This window comes from Lissotriton helveticus, chromosome 5_1, assembly GCF_964261635.1.
Source record: "Lissotriton helveticus chromosome 5_1, aLisHel1.1, whole genome shotgun sequence".
Lineage (NCBI taxonomy): Eukaryota > Metazoa > Chordata > Amphibia > Caudata > Salamandridae > Lissotriton > Lissotriton helveticus.
The window spans coordinates 968,936,530-968,959,430 of NC_136065.1; the positions used below are offsets into that span (position 1 = coordinate 968,936,530).

At 42.1% G+C, this 22,901-nt stretch overlaps 1 protein-coding gene across 1 annotated transcript in view; it reads left to right on the top strand.

Annotated features, from left to right (window-relative positions):
* The window catches only part of STK32C (serine/threonine kinase 32C), a 1,542,229-nt gene that overhangs the window by 710,595 nt on the left and 808,733 nt on the right, over positions 1-22,901 (top strand). The window lies entirely within an intron of this gene.

Genomic DNA, 22,901 nt, shown 5'->3' on the forward strand with positions numbered 1-22,901 from the left:
TTCATTTTGCTCAACAAGTCTCTGCCTAACAGGTTTACTGGACTGGAATCACACACAACTCATTTGTGCATTTCTTTGAAATTTCCTATTATAACTTCCATTGGTTCTGTAACTGGGGTACAAATGTGTTTATTAGAAACGCGCACTACTTGGATCGCTTCTCCCGAGAGGGGTAGGTTTGGAACGACTGCTGTTCTCATAGTAGAACGGGTAGCGCCAGTGTCCAACAAAAAGGTTACATCATTTCCATCAACTTTTCCCTCAATATATGGACCCGACTGATCTACCGGCAAGAATGCGCCAAGTACGCACTCCTTGTCCTCCCCTCTCAGGCACCGTCAGTAGGTGTCCTCTTCCAAAAAAGTGTCACTCAAAAGAAATTGTGGAGTCACTGAATCTCTCCTACCACTTCCCTCCCAATTTGTGGTAGCCACACTATAGCTTGCTTTGCTCCCAGGATCTGGCATAGGTGCAAGGGGTAATTGGTTTTGTATTACCTGTGGCGATTGTTTTTTTGATACTTCATTCTGCGTCTGTGAATTCAAAGGGTTAGTTTGCATGTTGTTATTATTCAATATGGCTTTACACTCGTTTTTCCAATGCCCCAATTTTCCGCACCCGTGACATGGGAATTTCTTTTTAGCCTCATCTCTGTTATAATTTCCCTTTGTCTTTCCTCTATTTCCATCTCCTTGGGCTTGATTATTTTTCAACTGATTCAATTGAAGTTCCTGTTGCCCTGCTAGTTTTACTTGTGCCCACATGACTTTTTCTTCCAAATTCTTACGCTTGTTGTCTAATTCATCCTCACATTATTTTGCATATTTTAGTATTTCATCAATCGGTTTGGCCTGCCAACAGATCCTATGATCTTTAATCCATTGTGAAATTTCTGGTCTCAATCCAGACACAAACCGATTAAATGCGTCATATCTTTGGTATCAATGTTCTCTAGACCACTATATTGTTTAAGGACCTGTAAGAGGCGTTAATAATTTGCATGTACAGATTCAGCTTTATTCTGTGTAGTTCTATCTATTCTAGTCCAGTCAGTCTCTTTTGGAGGTACCTTCCCTTTCAAGTACAGCAATACCTGATTGTATTTTTTCATAACCTCGTCTGATGGAGCACCTGTCTTTGGGTCTCTAGGATACTCATCACTAGGACAATCCACTGCTATTTTGCACTCAGTCCATAAATCTACAGGGACAACAATATCAAATAATCCATCTAGATCTTTTACTTTTGAAACCTTTACAAATCTTTCGACTTGTCTGTACCATTCTGCAGGTTTCTCTCGTAACTTAGGAAAATCATTTGTAAATGACAAAATATCCTGTCGGGACCATGGGACATGTACATAACCTCCACCTGGCACTTCTCTCATTGGACACAACCTTTCCACTTTTTCCGTTTCTTTCAACATATACTCTGATGCAGTATATTTCGCTTGTGCCTCCTCCTTTTTGTTTGCCCTCCTGACTTTCCATCTTTCTAGATCACCCCATTTTTGCAATATTGATAACAACTCTTTAATTTGCGCTTTCCTTCCTGACACATTCATATTTTCCAAATCTTTATCAGTGAATTCAACTCGGTAAGGTTTCTGTAGTACTTTGGATTTACCAACATCAATTCCCATTTCAAGTGCCATATTCATTAATTTCTCATGAAATACTCTGGTGTTTTGTGTGATACTTCGACATATACACAACAATTCATCTTCGCTGAATGTGTTCAATCTTTCTAAACCCACATTTCCTGCCATCATTTCTTCTAATTCGACACTTAAAATGAATATATCCAATGCATTTGGTTGTGATTTTGGCTTATCAATTTCTCGGGTCCATCTCTCTAATTCTTCTGGGGTAACTACTGTTGTATTTACTGTACCTGTTGGTGTTTCCACTCGCACTTCTCTAGAGCTTCCAGGAGTTCTTTTCCTAACTGAGCTCCTTTCAGGTTCTATTATAGGTAAATCCATAAGGGAAATTACTGACTCACATTCACTTGCTCGATCATCCACAATTAATGTCTCCTTTCTTGGCTGTACTACTGGTGTAGTTATAACAGGATTTTTAGGACTAGACTGTTTATCTCCATTCAAAGGAACAACAGGACCAATGGTAACCGGAATTATTAGGGCTTCAGGACTCGTATTTAATTGGGAATTTTTCTGAATTAATTCATTTCTTTGTTTATTTAATGCTTCTTGTTCCCTGTCCTGTAACACTTTTTCTAATGAAGTCTCATGTACTACTTGCGGAACCAAAGGTGGTTTCAAGAATGGTGCACTAGGATTAACTGTACTTGGCTCCTCATTATAAGGTGGCGGATTTTTCATTAACAAATCTTCCAAATATTCATCTTCTGGATTATCTCTAATCATTAGATTTCTTGTTTTCTCAGTAGTTTTACTTCCCATTTGTTCCTCCAAAATTTGTATAGGATATAATCCTTCCACTAACATGGATTGTCTCCATTGTTTCATTTGCTTATCTCTTGTCTCTTTAGGAAATCTAGGATAGAATTTACTCCAATTTCTGTCGCTTCTGGGACTATCTCTTTCAAAAGCATCAGTTTCCTACTCTTCTAATGCTTCATACTGGGTCAATCTAGGTCTAGGATCTAATTCATTCATGCGTGTCCTCAAATTATACAGTACTCTTCTTTTGTGTACTTGTTAGAACTGGGGGTCTCTAGTTGGCAGAGGTACGTACCACTGTCCAAATAGGGACCCTTGCATCTAGTCAGGGCAAGGAGATAACCCTCTGAGATAACCCCTGCGCACCCTCTAGGTAGCTTGGCACGAGCAGTCTAGGCTAACCAGAGGCAATGCGTAAAGAATTTGTACCAACACTCACAGTAACACAGTGAAAACACCACAAACTGACTCCACAACAGTTTAGAAAAATAAAGGTATTTAATCTAAAACTACACAAGACCAAAACGACAAAAATCCAACATACACAGTTCAAGAATATGGTTTCAAAAAGAGTTCTTAAGGTTGCGTTAGAATTCTCTACGTTGCGATAGAATTCTCTACTGATGCGTGAAAAGTTCACCGTTGCGTCACGTTTACTCACAGTACCTTTTAGTTGCAACAAAGTTCCAAAAGCAGAAGCTGGTGCGGTGGAAAACAAGCGATGCGTTGCTCCTGAGACCCTGGGGAGGCGAGGCGACAGCCCCGCTGCAGCAGCGGGCGTGTTGTGACGAATCCGGTCTGTATGGGGAGGAAGGCCACTTGTATGGATTCCGGTGCGTAGGTTCCGTAGGAAGTCTGTTCTCGCAAAGGCACGATGCGACGATCTCGAAGGGGCTGCGACGATCTCCGGGGCGAAGATGCGCGGTCCAGCGGTGATCCTCTCTCTCGCAGCTCCTCGATGTGATGGTTCTGCGACGATGCTCGCAGCGACGTGATGCGGTCCGCAAGCAAGCGGTGCGGCGTTCTCACCCAGCGACGACAGGCTCTGCGGCGATACTCGCAGCGATGTTCGATTCTCCCGCACCGGTCTGGTGCGTCCCGCAAACGAAGGGCGCGATGTCTCTGGCAGCGGCGTCAGGCGCTGCGACGATCTCGACCTCCGTAGCGGCGGGAAACTTCTCGCACTGTCGGGGATGCGCTCCGCAAGCGAGCGATGCAACACTTTTCAAGTTCAAAAGTCACTCAAGCTTAGTTTCAAGCTTCCCAGCACCGGTACAGCTTCCAGAGGCCCCACAACTGGATCAAGCACTCTAGGAAGGACAGAACTCTCTCAGCAGAGTTCAGGGAAGCTGGGGGTGAAGTCCTTTTGTTCCTGGGACTTCAAAACAGGGAGCCAGCTCTTCTCAGGCCCTTGGAGATTCCTTCAAGACAGGGGACACAGCTCAGCAGCAAAGTCCTTCCCCTCTCCTTGGCAGCAAAGCAACAGGTCAGTCCAGCAGAGCAACAGCAGGACAATCTTCCTTCTTCAGTTTCAGCTTTCTCCTTGGCAGAGGTTCCTTCTTGATTTCCAGGATGATCTAATTTTTCTGTTGTCAGGGGTCCTGTACTTATACCCCTAAAGTCTTTGTTCTCTGGGTGCATGTGGGCCCTGAGCCCGGTCTGAACCAGTTCTGGGTGGACTCTGAGCACTTTGTTTTGCTGGCTGCATCTTTCCTTTCAGAGTGAGGGGCAGGGTCCTCGGCCGCCCAGCAGGGGGGTGGAGCCAGCATTGTGGAAGGCAGGCACAGCCCTATTCAGCCCAGGTGCTAACTCCTCCCACCACTCCAGTTGCAATTGCAGTCATTCAGCCTAGTGCTGACTCATCCAGCCTCCTGGGGAATGCCCCAGCCCCTGTCACTCTCAAACCAGACAGTCAATACACAAACAGGCCCAGGCACACAGAAGGGTCAGACAAGAGAACAGCAACTTTCTAAAAGTGCTGTTCTCAAACACAGGATTTAAAAACAACCTTTCCTAAAAGATGTGTTATTAATTCTGAGTTCAGGGATACTAGATACTTATGTCCTATCTTGTTCCTATGGGAAGAAATACTGTTAACCACTGTAGCCAGCATCCCCCATGTTAACCTATGGAGCAAGATAGCCTTACAGTAGTGAAAAACGAAAATGGCTGCCATTCACTACCAGATCATGTCACCTGCACTAGTACATGCTCTACCTTTTACATACACTGCACCCTGCCCAGGGGGGTACCTTGGGCCTTCCATAGGGGTGACTGATGTGCACAAAAAGGGAAGCGTTAGGCCTGGTCAGTGGGGACACTGACCAGGCGGACATGGCAGTTCTAAACTGCACACAGGCACTGCAGTGTCAGGCCTGAGACATCATCTTAGGGCTACTCCTGTGGGTGGCACAATCAGTGCTGCAGGCCCACTAGTAGCATTTGTCATCACCAGCCCTGGCACACTCAGTGCACTTTACTAGGGACTTCATGGTGATACAAATATGCCAAACAGGTATATTCAATCAGAATAACAATTTACACAGAGAGCATATGCACTTTAGCACTGATCAGCAGTGGTAAAGTGCGCAGAGTCCTATTGCCAACAGCCACGGGTCAGGAAAAATAAGGGAGGAAGAAGCAAAAAGTTTGAGGATGACCCTGCAAGAAGGGCCAATTCCAACAGTACTCCATCTAGTTTTCTAACCACACACAAGTGTGATAGCCCCTTTCAACTATCATGTATGATGCAGGCATATTTGTTGGTGGAATAATAATCCCTTCTCTAGTTTTAATTGGTTTATCTTTCCTAAAGACATTTTTGACCTTTTTAATGAACGACATTTTTCTTTTGTCTCCGTACATGATATGAGGTCTTCCTCTTAAACGTTGTTCGTGTGCAAAACCTAAGTACCTCCTATTGGGTCTATTTGCTATCATTGCTGGGTCTAAATTCCACATGTAATTTTATGCCGCTTTTAATTTGCAAAGAACCTCGATTTGTTTACTAATAGACTTCCAATACCAACACGTTTCCTAATTTTTAATGACCAATCTGAAATTAGGATTCAAATAAATCCAACCAATAGTTGCGCGGCTTTTGCTGTGAGACGAGTTCTCACGCTCCTGCACTCACCCCTCCTTTAAAGTATTACCTCAGCTACACACCCGCTGTCTCAACCAATACCAGCGCAGCTCTAGGTGACGTCAGCGCAGCTCCGCAACTGACTCCCTCCTTTACAAGGTAATACAAAACTTATTTCACTTTTAAATCTAGAATATCATTAATTTACAACATAGGCAGAAACATTTGCACTCACCCCTCCTTTACAGTATTACCTCAGCTACACACCCGCTGTCTCAACCAATACCAGCGCGGCTCTAGGTGACGTCAGCGCAGCTCCGCAACTGACTCCCTCCTTTACAAGGTAATACAAAACTTATTTCACTTTTAAATGTAGAATATCATTAATTTACAACATAGGCAGAAACATTTGCCACTGTGCCTAAGTGACTATATTTAAATAAAAGTTGATTTGCATTCACTACGAGTAAATCCCTTCCGCTTACTCTTCAAACACTACGAGTAGATTTCTTCCGCCTACCCTTCACACAAGCATTAGAGAACGTATTACTCCCTCGGGCTTACCCTTTCTAGGTGATATAAGGCCAAGGTTTTACTAGCGAACCCCTTTGCTGTCAATCGAGCTCAGAAGAACCTGCTACTTCTTCAGTGTGACCCTTTCTAGGTGATATTACACCAAAGTTTTGCCAGTAAACTCTTTGCTATCAATTATTCACACATTTATTCAGAAAGTCCCTAAACAGTGCTTCCGGTTGTACCTAACCATGCACTTACTTCCTTAGGCAAGTGACCTTAACTACAGAGTGGCTTCCATTTACCACCTGTTATTCTGCCCGTGGGGTTTCCAGACAAAACATAAAACTTGTACGAACAGGTTTTTGTTAATACATAAATTAAATATAATCAATAATCAATATATTTTAAATACACAACATAATTTTCAACAGACCAACTAACTACAATTAACTACCTATCTTAACTAAACCCTAACCATCATGCTGCTACCAAAATAAACTGATAGAGCGCGGGCTCACCTGCCTGAGATTTTACCATACTCACCTGGGCCCATAAATCAACATACACACTTTAAACAGGTAAACCTACCCTTAACCAATTTTATTTAACCATTCAAGACCTATACCATTTGACTTACCAATCCTAGTCACCGGTACCTAAAGTCCTAAGGGATCAAGGGTGTTAGCATAATAGGCAGTAAATAAACATTTGGGGCCCGATGTAGGTGGCAAATACCGGTCGGAAACGGCCGAATTCGGCCGTTTCCGACCGGTATTTGGCATCTTGAGATGTATGGGGCCAAATTTTACAGATTCTGTAAATTTACCGAATCGGTAAATATACAGAATCTGTAAAATACCGAATCGGTATTTTTACCGATTCGGTAAATCTCAGATGTAGGTGGGACTCTTCAGAGTCCCAAAGGCCCTACAAATTCGGTATTTTAACACCCAATCCAATTGGGTGTTAAAATACCGAATTCAGGTGTGCATGCACATGTGTGCATGCACACCTATGCCATGTGACAGACAGACATGCCCTTAGGGCATGTCTGTGTGCCACATGGCGCACATGTCAATTTTTGGGGTGCCAGAGGGTGTCAAAGTGACACCCCCTGCACCCTTGCTAAAATCGGTATTTACCGATTCTGTAATTACAGAATCGGTATTTCCCATTGATTCCTATGGGCTTCACAGCCCATAGGAATCAATAGGAAATACCGATTCTGTAATTACAGAATCGGTAATACCGAATATTACCGATTCGGTAATTCCACATCTGGAATTACCTACATCTCCCCCCCTCTATTTTACCACTTCTTAAATACCGAATCGGTAAAATTCGGTATTTAAGAAGTGGTAAAATAGATTTACCTACATCTAGCCCTAGGTCTCATATAATAACCACAAATGCGGGAAAGATTTAAATTCTTTGTCTAATGTAAATTATTAAATGTCAGTGTCCATACTAAATTAACTGAAACTTGATCAATCAAGAAATATATGATGAAGATAAGAAATAATGAGAAACTTTCATTAAGCATTGAAACACAGGGAGGGTGGAAAAAAGAACAACAGTACAATGACGAACCCACGTTTATTATAATTACCTAGAATGGTGTGAAGACCAACCCTGGCCACGGGCTGGGTCAAAGGACAGAACCCCAAAGTGCAGGTGCCAGCAGGAAAGAATAGATGCAAACCAGAATCAGGACAGGTACAGACCAAATTGGATCAGGACAGGACCACCTGAGGCTAAGACCGGCACCCACAGCTAACGTGCTACACGTGCGTTGCACCTTCTCCGCAGCCAACAGCGAAACCCCAATTGGGTCTTTGAAATCTCCCTTCCCAGTAACCTCGATTGGGTTATCGAATCTTCTGACAGAGTGCTCCGCCAGCACTTCTGCTCTCGATCACCTATTGAGTGCTTCGGGTCAGTGACAGGTCAGCTATTCGGACAAGTCGGACAAATTAAATAGCTAAGCCTACTCTAGTTATACTATTTTCCAGGGCAGTGTACCACCCCCCAATGTTGCAAGTGTAAGGATCCCCAATTTTGATTGGACAAAAGGATGAGGAGAGGTCATCACAACATACCAAAATGAAACTTTTCTTCTGCTTTTTAAATTAGCGTTCCCGCCCATCAATTTATTTTCCCATGCATTTTTTATTCTACCCAACAATTGAATGTTCTTGTAGAAATACAATGTTAATAGTTTGTCTTGCGCTTGGGGTCATCAAGGTAGGTTCCCAGGTGCATCTTCTAGTGTGATGAAAGCTTGGCTTTGATTCAATGACAAATGACTTAAGCTCCTTCTGGAGTTTTACATGCTCAGTGTGGGTTTTCAAGATGGAGTAATAGCACCTCCCAGGCCCAAGATTACGATACATAAAAAATAGAAAATAAACAGCTTTAGAGCACAGAATAAATGAATGCACTGTATACCACTTATCTCTACTCTATTCCCATTGATTTATTTTAACTATTGCGTTTAGTGTTTAGGCAAAACAAACAGCTTAGCAAAAGCAGCAGTGCAAGCTTCATGCATGCTGTAACACAAAGCAGCCATCTTAATTCTAGTGCGCAGAAGCGAAAGTTTCCCTCCAAGCAAGAGAGTACGTCATATCAAGTGAGTATGACAGACGCATGCGCAGTAGAAAATCCCGCGTAGCAGCAGCCATTTTAATGCAAGCGGGTTATAGTTAATAAAAGCACATTGAAAAGCTTCCCCTAGATACTAAATATGTAATGCAATATTAATTAGGCAAAACATGTTAATTAGTACGTTATGAGTTATTTGAGAGGGTTGAGTAAAAGCAAATCGCTCTACGTGGGAATCCTTGCTCCATCACTGCTGCCGTCGCAACTCTGAAGGAGGGTGTCGCCGCTGAAGTTGTCGCACTGCACCGCATCGAGAGAAGAGTCTCACAACGAGGTCGGAGAATGTCGCCGTCGCTGTGCCTGCTGTCGCAACTCCAAGGGAGGGTGTCGCCGCTGGAACTGTCGCACTGCACCGCATCGAAGAAAAGAGCCTCGCATCCCCGAGAAGAGCGCTGCCGTCGGAGCTGCTGCCATCGTATCGTGGATGTCACCGCTGTAGTTGTCGCATTGTGCGGAAGCTTCACGCATCATGGGCGAAGAGTGTCGCAAGTGCATCTGCTGCAGTCACATCACGGAACAAGGGTGTCGCCGCTGCAGTCCACGTATTGAACCGAGAACTTCTCGTATCCCCGGAGAAGCGTGCCGCATCTGGAAGATCTTCACATCTTTACTTCTTTGTACTTGAACTTTGCCGCATTTCCCTCGCTGCCAGATTGCTTGTCGTGGAAGCGCAACGCAACCTAAGGTACAGTGACGCAAAGTGTTGCATCTTAAGAACTGAACTAAACTAAGCTAAATCTACCATCTTAAAGTAACAGTATTGTGTATTTTTTGTCCTTTATGGTCTTGCGGTAACTATATAAAGTATACTTATTTTTTATATAAAAACCTTGTGTGGTGTCCATTTGTAGTGTTGTCACTGGGTTACTGTATGTGGTCACAAATGCTTTACACACTGCCTCTGAAAATAAGCCTGTCTGCTCGTGCCAAGCTACCAAAGGGGTGAGCAGGGGTTATTTAGGAGTGTAATCCCCTTATCCTGACTAGAGGCAAGGGTCCCTATTTGTCACAAGTACCTACCTGTGCCAACTAGAGACCCCCAATTCTAACAGTATCCGATTCAGATAAAAAATGTATTTGGTCAATTAATAGTAGTAGTACAGTTTAGTGATATCAGTATCTCTATGCAATTTACCAAATGAATTTAGACTTGGGACACATCGCTATTAAGCATTGATGCAATAATAAAGTTCATTGGTAAATATATTTGAACCATTAATTTAGAAATGATTTATTCAATGATAGTAATATTAAAATTGAAAAATGTAATGTTGGAATAATCCCACTAGTGGTAAAATTCAACACTATAATTAATGTTGGATAATAAAAATTAATAATAAGAGGCTTATGATTATTGGTGTATGTCAAAACAGTAACTTCTCCCCAGTAAACATAAATTATTCAGGCAAAACTTAGTTGGATACATGAACTTTGTAATGAACCAATATGTGATATTAGGTCTGAAGGTGTAATAATATATTACTAATTCTGCTAAGGATTTTAGGGCCATATGCTCAAACCATTTCTGTGGAGGACAACAGCCTGATCAGGACATTTCCGACTGCAAAAATGATTTTACATATGTATAAAACACAATCCTAGATTTGGTAACACATTCACTCTTAACAAAAAAAATAATCCTATTAAATGCATCCCATTTTCATTTATAGAAAACAGGATGCATTTAAAAAAAACAAAGATTGCTTTATTAAAGAACAATCGAAATTAGGAAACTTCTGTCCCTAAAATCTGTACATATGGCCCATAGTAATTTAGTTTCAATGAGAATAACATGTAGATGGTTTAATTTTAGATTGATGTCTTGACACATAATTGGCAATAGTAATGCTATTGTTATGACTGTTATTATTTGCTACTTATTGTTCAATGTATATTTCTTTACAGCCTTTAGGAAGTGGTTAGATTGCCGCATAACACATGCTTGCTATGGCTCAATTATTCATGATATGACTACTGTGGAATTAATTTCAGCTTCTGATGTAGTAAAGAAATCTCAATGTAAAAAAAGGTGGATAAAAGCTAAGATGATTGTAATCTCAAGACAATGTAGACTGTCATGAATTAAAATTGTTTGTTGATTTGTAAAAACGTTTTTTTCAACAGAGTGGGAGATGTAGTGTACAGTATTTCATGATGTAACGGTTTTGGCCACTAACAGACTCCATAGAGCCATGATGTAGGTGTCAGAGCGTTATGCCATAAAAGCTTGTTTTAGAATGTTGGGATTTCAGTTAAATGCAGCAGAATAAAGATGTGTAATACTAAGCTCTGTGTGTGGTGTGATCACTGACGGGTACCCAGGGTGGGAAGACGCAACAACCCGTAGTGCAGAAAGGCTCCAGTACCTCTCAGCTCATGCACTGTTCTGCCATTTATACTAACTTTCTACATAAACGGATAAGTATGCTTCAGAGCATCTGGGTCTGTCTCCCAGATGTCCACAGCCATTAAGTTGAACATAATCAGGCCCTCACACATCCCTTAACCCACATTTAGCATTCTCTGTATCATGGATGCAACTAGTACAGGGTCTTTTACCTCAACCTCGCTCTTGTAGTGTCCAATCTAGTGGCACTTACAGCATAAATTATGCTCTCCCATGATAAAAAATATCGTGACCAAGGATCCAGGTATCACTGCAGCTGGAACACCCAGGGCAAGGGTGCGTTTGCTCACGATGCAGGGAACTTTTCTGTTCCCACAGAAGTATATCTGTATTTATAGTTGCATAATGCAGATTTCTTTTCATAGCTCAACTAAAGTTAACATTTCTCCCCTTTCTTATTTTAATACTGAAACCATCAATTCATATTCCTGAGTTATAAGGCGGACAGCTTCTAATGGGATACTACAGATCCCAGTTCATCTCCTCCTTGGCTCACCTTGAACTTGTTTTGCTGAATCGTTTTTTCTCTGCTCAACCCCTTCTAGCGAATTGTACAGGAAAAGAATATTTGTCTGTTTGAATTCACATTTTTGAATTAGTCTCAAAATCCTTCGTAGTTATTTCCCACAAATAATGTATGATCATTTTTCAATTTGATGAAAGGGTTTTGAAAACAAAAATGAAACTGCCAATGTCAGCTGCTAGTTGAGTATCTGCCAGTAGCAAATACTTATGGGGCATATTTACAGGGAAATGTTGGAGCGTGGATGCACCAACCATATTTACAACAATACGGCGCACCCCGGTGTTTACCCTAGTGCTGGCACTGAAGTTAGCTGCCTAGAACCAATGCAGGCACCCTTGCTCTGCACCAGAGAGCAAGAGTGCCTGTGTTGCAGGATATGATTGTTTATGGGCAGGAAGGTGTCCCTTCCTGCACATAAACAATAAATAATGGCGATTTGTAACTTCTATGTGTGCTGCATTCTGGAGCACATATAGAAGTAGCAAATTGTCATTATTTGATGGTTGTTTATGTGCAGGAAGGGATACCTTCCTGCACATAAACAATCTTTTAATGGTGTTTTGCAAAAATGTAGAGAAATAAAAGTATTTCTTCTTTTTGTGCCATTCTAACGCCTGCTATTGCATGGTGTTCATTTTTTGCTCTACCTCTGATTTACACATCCTTGTAAATCTGGGGCAGCATGAAAATGCAATGAGTGTTGCGGTGATATGCCCACAGCAACACACATTGCACGCCCCTTTCTAGCAAAGTGATGCATGTAAAGGGGCTGTATTTACAAGGTGGCGTTAAGCCATTCAAAGTGGCTTAGCGCCCCTTTGTAAATATGGAGAAGGGCATAGCGCAATCAGAACATCGCTAAAAGTGACGTTCTGGTGGAGCTATCCCTTGTAAATTTACCCCTATTTTCCTTCTGTGATCTTGTACACCACTGTTCTGAAAAATGGCCGCTACCGAAACAGGAAGTGGAGGTCTCATATTCTACGATTACTTTAGGGCTCATGCCAACCTTGCTTCCCTGCTATGTGTAATTACACTGTTGTCTTATACCCAGTATCTTAATTTAAAAAAATTAACCATTACATTATCCTTTTCACAAATCATATGTTTGACATTTTTTTGGTAAACTTTTGTTGAAATACATAATAAAGAAAACGTGATTAATTCATACCATTTAGTTCTTTATGCTTCTATGATTTTTAAGGGCATGAATTATTGCTCACATCTGTTTGACATAGGTGCTGTAGTGTTATGAGCTTATGAATCACTGATGATATATTGTACTTCAACACCACTAATCAACAAATCTATTCTCAGTAAGATAAACTACAAGAACATATTCATGAAGGTCGTAAGATAATTCTATGTGATGACACATCACATGACGAGCATACATTAGTGTGATCAAGCTGGAAATGTATTGGCCTCTCTCTATCTAAAGAGCAAACAAGAAGTGAAACTAATTTGGGTAGTGTAATTTTAGTTGTGTTGTGCAATACACATGTTGGTGTGGTGATGCTGCCATACTTTTTATTTAGGAGATGCCTGTTTTATGGATAACGGGGCTACACTCATTCTAGAATATATGCATATTAACACATGGCCAAATACACTCAACACTTGAGGCTGTAAATGCCCCAGTTGCCACAATAATCAGATTTTAAAATATGTGTGGTGTTGCTGCACTTCGGTTTTCTAAGGATCTATTTCTCCAGGTAAAAACTAGTGCATTATATCTGTGGAAAAATGGCCCAGAATTCTGCAATAATCAGCATTAATCAGTATGGACACTATTATTTCGAATGGAATTTCCATTCCATAATGGCGCAGTGCAGTATTATCATTGCATCTTCTGGATTTTAACAGAATATTGTGATGTCACTGCATCACCTCAGAACTCGCAGAGGGTTCTAATGGAGAAGTTCCATTTGTGGCGGTTTCTCTCGGGCCCTCCCCGGGGAAGCTGCTTTTCATTTGTCAATAAATAAACTTTGAACGAAAGATAATTGACTTCTGTGGTAACTTGGGGGTGATGCCATACCTAGATATTACCGCACCGTGTTGTATTGGGGTTTTTGGATGCGGTATTAGCATGTAAAGTGAACGCGGGACTCTAGCAATAGTGTCTAAATAGACTAAAACACTAGGGCCCCGATTCACGAAGGTAAAATAAGAGGAAAGTCTAACTTTACGACTTTCGGTATTCACAAAGGACGAATTCATGAGTAGTAAATGCCCTTTGTGAATACCGAAAGTCGTAAAGTTAGACTTTTATCTCACTTTACCTCTGTGAATCGAGCCCTAGGGCTTTGGTTCCTAACACTGCCTCCTCGTAGAATGCAATCAATGCCCACTGAATAAATGAGTTTTACCGCAATTTATTTAACCTGAGTAAATTTAATTCGCCTGCTCCAAACGATCAGTTGCTGTAGTCAAGATATTCCGCACTCACACGTAGACAGGAGACGTGTTGTGTTGTCTCTTTTTTTTCGCGATGTAAAAGTGATTGCTCTCTTCTGAGAGCAGGAATAAATCTGAGAATAAATATTAATTAGACACCGCTTTGGCTAAGCAGCAGCGGCACAAGAGTGATGTAAATTAAAACACTGACAATTCCTCTGTGAGCGCCGTTCATCTGGAGACAAGACGAGGCGGTAGGCAAACGTTTGGGTCGGTGGCAAAACATGTGTATCCCTCAGAAGATGTTGTCTGAATTTTGATCAGCCTGCAGCTGGTCCTGGGTGGTAATTAGCAGCTTGAAAGTTGAAAAATAATTGCCCTCCTAATGCAGAACTTATCGAAACGATTAAGGTAGACGCTCGAACGTCTTGGACTGTCAGGTTCTCACCCTGTAATTTACACTCTGATTCACTTATTGGGCTTTGGCCTAATTAGACTGCTCTGCTTTCGAGTCACATTGTTAAACCTTTCAACATCAAAAAGTGGGATAATGAAACAAAATCTGCGAGAGTAGGCAACACATGCTAAGTACCGGTTTCTACCAACAAAGTGTAGGCCACACTGTTATTAGTCTACGTTGATTTTTGCTGAGAGGGAAAGAGTGCTAAAATAATAGCAATGTGTTAAAATGTAGAGTGCAAACCATGTAGTTAGGATACTCATTAGTACAATCAAGGCATCCTCAAGATTCGACTGGGTTTGTTTGTTCGAGTTAACCTTAGGCGCAGAGTAACATTCAACAGTGTACAGTGCAAAATGGCGGCACATTCAAGAAAGAGTAAATGTCCATAATGTGCTTCCAGTTCTGCTCAAAAGGATGGTTGTGCCTCAAAATATTGAGCCTGACTGGGCTGACATTACAGCAGCCTAGAGCCGTGGTGCAAGTCAAAATGATCTCCCCCTGCAGAATGTGATGAGGGGCCCCTGATCTTCTCTTATCTCACTGATATCCATTGTCCTTGGGTGAATGGGCCCCTCCAAGGTTTGGGGCCCCTTTGGAGGGTTGGTGAGCCCCTTGCATGACAGGGGCTGCAGGGGCCCACGTTACGCCCCTGGCCTAGTGTCCATGCTCCTCTGCAAGCCATGTCTGGAGGTTGAGTTGAGCCAAATTCCCTAATTAACGTGGGGCTCATAGCCTGTGAATTCCAATGAAAACTCCTTCAACCACTGATATGAGTAAACATATTCCTTTTTAGTTTTCACTATTGCTTCTTACACAGCAAGTTGCACTGCCATTTTGTGGTACGGCCCTGAAGAATGTCTACACCTCTTGTTGTGGGTGTTATTCAGGTAGAAACATGTTGACCTACTTTATCAGGCTGGATTAACTCGTGCCTTCTTTTTAAGCTCCACCCCTGGGGACAAGAATTTTAAAAAGTTAACAAGGAGGTAGTTTAGAAGTTCCCCTTTACACATTTCATCCGTCCGGACACTAGCACCAATATTCGGAGAGGATCCTCTACTGACCCTTTCTCAGCTCAGGAGCTCCCCTCTTAATTGTTAGTAGCCCACTCTGTCAACTTACAAAGGCTTGATGTGAGGAGGTGCCCAGTGATGAAGCTTGCCACATTTGGGAGGGTGCTGAACTTCATCCTTAAATAGTATTGAACTAACACAGACATATGATTGTTTTTATCAAGAGCATTTCTTAGTTGTTTAAACAGATTGAGCATCGCTGGAGCTGACACCTTAGCAGCTTGGAGTCAGCCCTATACCCATCAGAGGGGGGTCATAATGCCCCAAGCCATGTACATCTTTTGAGGCCCACTGTCAGACCTGCAAAATATAGGAGTTAAAGTAAGCCTGCTTTATTAATGACAAGTGTTGGACTTGTCCCTTTCTGCAGTGTCACCCCCAAACTTTTTGCCTTTGCAGTCTTTTTTTCTAAACACTGCTAACCAGTGCTGACATGCTTGTTCTCTCTCTTTACACAAGGTAGAATTGGTGTAAACGCAATTGGCCTGTTTCATGAACTTGTAAGCGCCTCGTAAAGTCGCACTACCTGTGCCCAGGGCCTGTGAATTAAATGCTACCAGTAGACAGTAGCTGCTCCTCCGCTATGGCAGAAGAGCATCGCCCCACTGTTTTTAAACGGTGCAAATAAAGGAAACAGAAAATAATAATAACTTTGAGTTATTATCATTTTTTCTTGTGTGCTGCTTTGCGGGCAGGCGGGGCTGCTCTGCTCTCGAGCAGGGCAAGGAAGGAGTTCTTTGCCCACTCCTAAGGGCACATGACTGTTTGACCGGCCCTCTGAGACTGGCCAAACAGTCATGCACACTTTCCCTGTTCTCCACACAGGCTGCATTACAGCCTGCATGTAGAAAATGCCCCGGCCCCCATTCCCTGGCTAAGCATTGACCACGAATCTCAGACCAATCACAAAGCTGCATTGCAGCATTGTGATTGATTAGGGGAGCCTGGGTGCTTACCAATCACAACACTGCATTGCAGCGTTGTGATTGGTCAGGGTAGCCTGTCTGTGCTTCCTGTTCCTGGAGTCTGACGAAGGAGAGCAGGAGCAGAGACTCGGGACCTGGAGGTAAGGTAAGTGTTTATTTTTTTACTTCTTTTTTTACATTGCACCCCCCCCCCCGCCCATCCCCAAAGCCCACCCCACCACTCGCAAGCCATGTCGGCAATCACTGCCAGTGGGTCTCCAGCACTGGTTGTGCCACCCTCTTAAGTAGAACTGTAAACATGTCTCAGGCCTGCCATTGCAGCCTGTATGTGTAGTTTTCAACTACAATTTCCATCTGGCAAAAGAAAACGTTTGTCACAGCCAAACCTTCCTCTGGCCTGTTCCGGCATGACCAGATATCCATAGTTGGTGCTTGGTGATTTTTGGCACTATTTTCACTGAAATGTTTCAAATTGCAAATCTCTGAAGTGATGCACACATACTTTACATATTTCCTCTAAGTTAAGCCTAAGTTAAGTCTGACTGCTCTGTGCCTAGCTACCAGAGGGTAGAGCACAGGTTAATATTGGGTTGACTTGTGTCTCACCCTGACAAGCCCTGTTGTTGCTGCTTGACCAGGATTCACACCCCAGTCAACAAACATCCCAATTTCTTACGAGTCAGCTAACATGAACAGTACCAATACATGGTGACAGATGCTACAAGTTTTCTAATTAGCGCCATGTAAAAATGTCAAACATACTGGTAAGGCCAGACTGCCCCAGAATGAGCGCTTGCCAGGACCTGTACCTCAGTACCCTGGGAGTAATTTTGCCCTCAACCTGGATATTTCTATCCTGTGGGTACTGAGCCTTTCGGAGAAATAAGGGCATCTACAAATGACAGTTCCATGACTGTCCCACCCTCCAACTCTAACTTCAGCTCTTCACTCTTGAAGTAAATGTATTGATTATAGAGATGAAGCAGGAAGCCCCTTTCTCACTAGTGCTTGAAATTCACTTACTCTGGGATCTTGTACAGGCTGACACCAGGAGAGGTAATACATTTGGATGCATGAATAAGGGTCAGGGAACACACACACACTAGGTCAATGAAATAAGTGTATTAAAATGAGGAAACTTACCACTGCTAGAGAGGGAAGCACACGCTGAACCAGGTAATACAGTGACACTCGGATGGAAAACACACACAATTTAATTACTGGGAGAGGGAGAGACCCTCCCCATCGCAAAAGTTTTGGTAAAGTGTTCTTCCCTTAAAGACAGATGGTCTTTTACACACTTATGCTTTAATCAATGAGAGAGAGAGGACTAGATAGACTAGACCGTATCCTCTGGGTTATATGTATGTATCAATAAGGACTAGCTAAGGTTTAAGAGAAGTAGGAGACTCAGAGCAGTACGTCAAATAAGGAGAAACATTGTTTTCCTTATAAAGCCCTCCCCCACCGACCTAGTCGGTGGCATGCTTCATCATCGGGCCCACCGCAGTGGCACCGAATGTGCCCCGGGTGTGCTTCAACGCCAGGTGACTGCGGAGCTGGTATGTTGCTGAGTGTGCAGTGAGTTGGGTGAGAAGGGTGAAGTTTAAAAGCTATACAGCTGGTCCCAGTACCCGAGGGTAAAATATTTTAATGAACTGGGCCTCTGTTAGCGGATCAGTTTTGTCTTGTAAAAAGCTTCATGGGTCGCCTGGCAGAGAAAAAGACCGAGTGTTGCAGTCTGGTTCCTCCTTGGACCTATTCGTCCTTCCGCGGGTCTCTTTCTCTGCCAGGCGACCCATGAAGCTTTTTACAAGACAAAACTGATCAAGCTTGAGGGAATCCCCCTCTAACAGTTATAGCGCCTTAGTGTGCGCTTCACTTAGCCTAAAGATAACACAACCACTATAATTTAATTTTTAATTTTTATCTGCACGTTTTGCACATATTAAAACGGTCCTGAGGAAAGCCAGTATAAAATCTATAAGGCACTGGCTGAAACATGTAGACCACACTAGACGCTGGAGGTCATAATTAGCACTCCAATTAACGTCTACTTGCCTTTTATCCGCTAACAGTGGCCCAGTTCATTAAAATATTTTACCCTCGGGTACTGGGACCAGCTGTATAGCTTTTAAACTTCACCCTTCTCACCCAACTCACTGCACACTCAGCAACATACCAGCTCCGCAGTCACCTGGCGTTGAAGCACACCCGGGGCACATTCGGTGCCACTGCGGTGGACCCGATGATGAAGCATGCCACCGACTAGGTCGGTGGGTGAGGGCTTTATAAGGAAAACAATGTTTCTCCTTATTTGACGTACTGCTCTGAGTCTCCTACTTCTCTTAAACCTTAGCTAGTCCTTATTGATACATACTTTTACACACTTAACCATCCAATAGCACAAATAGGCCAATAAATTGTAAAGGCTGCACTATATAAAAACTAGGTAACATGATATGGAATAACACAACACAAAACATAATACTAGACAACACAAATCAACATAAAACAAAATCAAACATAATACACAATACAAACAATATTAGATCTAATGGGAAATAAAATGGATCACAGTATCAGACATTTGGTGCAGAAGGATCAGGAGAAAGGTTTGTTGATATGAGACTGGACTGGAGTGGTTGTAAATATGAGACTAGTGGTGTGGAAGGCTAAAGAGTAATAGTTTACAAAATGAGATGTAGAGATGGGCATGATTGGAGACGCGAGAGGGAGGGTTAATGAGCAACAAATTGTGATTTGAGATTGAAGAAGGTTTAGAAGGAAGAGGTAAGTGTTCAACATGAGACTAATGGTGCAGGAGGATCATGAGGTGGACTCAATATAAGAATGGTGGAGAATCAGGAGTAATAGATCTGATGTGAGTGAATGTAGATATCTCAGTAGTAAGAAGTAATGCGATGACGGGGGCAACTGTCATAGGACAAGAGTCACTATATAACATTGGTGATGTAAGAAGCTCACGATTAAGGTCTCAATATGTGACTGGAAGTGGTGGCCTTAGGACTGACGCTGAGCCTTTACTACAGAGGCCTTACTAAATGGGTCTCTTCTTTAAACAAACCAGCCTCACCCTAATCTCCAAAGATCATGCAAGTCAGAGAGAGACAAACTCCCAGACCACTCTAACGATATCACCAATGTCAGAGCTGTCATCCTTAGGGTGATCTTCCCCCAAACCTTTTGCCTGCTTACCTCCTTTTTTGCTGTACCTTGTGTTGGCCCTAGGACCCTGAGCACTTTACCACTGCTGGCCACTGCTAAGGTGCATGTGCTTCTCCACTAAATATGGCAATATTGGTGAATACACCATTGGCATGTTTAGGTCACTTGTAAGTCCCTTGTAAAGTGGTGTACCATATTTCCAGGGCCTGTAACATAAATGCTACTACTGGGCTTGCAGTACTGATTGTCCCACCCACACAAGTAGCCATTCAAACCTGTCTTATGCCTGCCATTGACCGGCTGTGTGTTCAGTTTACTGTCACTTCAACTTGCCATTTAAGAGCACTTAGCAAAACCAAAGGGGATGATGGACGGAGTGTTGAACATTGCAAGCACTCACCCCCAGTTAACTGATCTGGGTTTAATCTATCAACATTCTTTAGCTCACTCCGCCACCTTAGTTCAGACATGGCCATATGCAAATCAGTCTGACCCTGTGCCTCATGGGAACAGTCCAGCCCGAACTGCCAAGCCATGTCTTCCCTGGACCGGAAACAAGCATCCTGGGACCAGTTTCGGGTTCATAAGCCTCATCAGCCAGGCTAGCTTGAATCAGATGGATTTAGGCCCAGATCTCTGTACTGGGGTGAATGTATGACATTGTTCTGCATTCTGTCCATCAAGTGTTCATTTTGCATTTAAAACCACTTGCCAAACATTGAACTCCCCTTTTTTTACACAAAAGTCACCCCTAAGGTAGGCCCTAGGTAGCCCTAAGGGCAGGGTGCTGTGTAAATAAAAGGTAGGACATGTACTTTTAAATTTTACGTGTCCTGGTAGTGAAAAATGACTAAATTAATTTTTCACAACTATGAGACCTACTCCTCTCATAGACTAGCATTGGGAATTCCTTAATGCACTTTTAAGCTGTAATTTCTGATCAGAAAAGAAAAGCTGCATCATGCTTTATATCTTTGGAATAGTAATGATAAATCCTCTTTAATGGTAAAGTTGGATTTTACATTACTATTTTAGAAATACACTTTTAGAAAGCATAGCAAGTAATTGAGCAACCCAGTGTACCCTTGTGAGCTTGGGTATTAAGGTTTAAAAGGTAAAGATGCCTACACAGGATTTATTTGAATATAAGAAGATTTTGAATAAGTTCTACATGTATATATCTCTGAGTGAATCACAACACTTAATTAAATTAGTAAATCAATTACAGCAACCGGGTGAACCAAAGTAGAAAAATATATTTCAAATAACAAAAGTAGGATAGTAAGGGTACAGATATAACAACAACAAAACTTTAACAGATATTGACAACAGCAAGTATATAAATCAGATACAAAGAAAAAGCCTAACTGTCAACGTCAGGTGATCCACCTTCAAAGAACAATATGGGTAGTCTGCCCTATACATAGGATTGAGAACTCAACAATAATTTAACAGTTACTAAAAGGAAGAATGGATTAGTCATCAACGTTTCGGTCTCCCTCGCATGAAGTCAACAAGACCATCTTCAGGACAAAGGTAATTCGATTTCTTGACTCATTGGTCAAGGAATTGGAGGACACATGGGATTCCCAAAAGGGATATTTCCAACCTCAAACGAGAGCAATAATGTATGATTGTTTAAACCTCTTTATACGGGTAAGTGAAATCGAATATTTCTTGTTGGAGAACGCCGCAGAATCTGCCTCACAAACATGTTGAAGGTTGGGACTCATGTAAGCGTCTGGTGAGAGTTTGTTGTCTGATTTGACCTTATCACTGTAGAGGGCTCCCATTTAGGGTAAACATTTTGTTGTTTTCACAGAAATAAAAAGTGATACATTGCACTATGTTATCAGGGAAATTAACGGTGCCTGCTTTGTTATGGTAAAAAAACACAACTCTCACTGCCAGCATGTGTATGCTGACACTCAATGGAGGCCATCCTCACGTCTCCAACAGTGCCCAGATACTGGTTATAGATGCTCCTTTGGTTTACATTTTGAGTACTTTCATGCCAGGCTGTCACATAACAGAACTAATCGATATATTTGCTGTAAAATAAAAAAAGCTTAACAATGTATTGATATTTATGCAAGTAGACAATAAAGAAAACTCTAGAGTGGAAGTAGTGGTTGTTAAAAGCATATTAACCCCAAATAGGACTTATTATCTTTGCACATTCTAAGTGCTAAAATACGAGAGAATTTTGCATTTTATTAGCAGTGACATGCACTTCCTTTCCGTAGCAATATGTGCATCATATCATTCGCTTGCACTATGTGCACCAAATAATTCTGCAGCACTATGTGCACCACATCATTCTGCAACACTATGTGCAGAGAAAAGTGAAACATAACCTGTCCCATTTTCACTCAGTTGGCTCTGAATGCTCTAGGAAGAGAGATCCCTGGTGTCCGCTGTTATAGTGGTCTGTAGTTTGAAGCACGGCAGCATGCAGGAACAAAATTAAATTAATTCTGAATATTGTGCTTTCCTTCAATGTGCACCTTGGATGGGCAACATTTTGTGTAGCGGTGTACGGGAAATGCATCTTCATAATGTTTAAATTAATGGAAATTCATAAATTTACCTGAAATTATGATATCTGATGTATGCATTTCCTACAGAATAAGACGACAAGAAACATAGTGCAACAAAAACAATTGTCTGTTGTAATGAATGCATTGAGTACTTATAGGTAATCATCTTTATGCCCAGTCATTCTCTTCCTGCAGAAGTATGCACCATACTTAAATGGCTCGTCCCGCTACAGTGACAACTGTTTGCGACTCAGGACCTACTCTAAGCACTTTCAACCAAAGGAAAGTTTGTTCTGGCCATTCTGGTCTTTGAAGGTAACATTTCATTTGGACTAACCTGATCCCTGGATCTGACCCATGCTCCATCGTAATTTATTATTATTTTTTTTTATTATTTTATTTTATTGGCATTTTACAAGAAGAAAAATAAAACAAAAACAGGGCATCATCAGCAGTGACAATAATTTCTGGAAGCTATTGAGAGACAAGGAAAGCACATCTTCGTTCATTAAAAACACAGTAATCATGAGGCAAATCAGTACAGGGATACGGCACTAGACATATCACCCAGTAACATCCAGGGGCTAGCCCCCCCCGGCATCGGAAGCAGGAGCTAGGCCATCCAGAATGCAGACGAGAACTGTCCTACCCACTTCCAGGCAGCAACACTATGACCCACACGGGCGA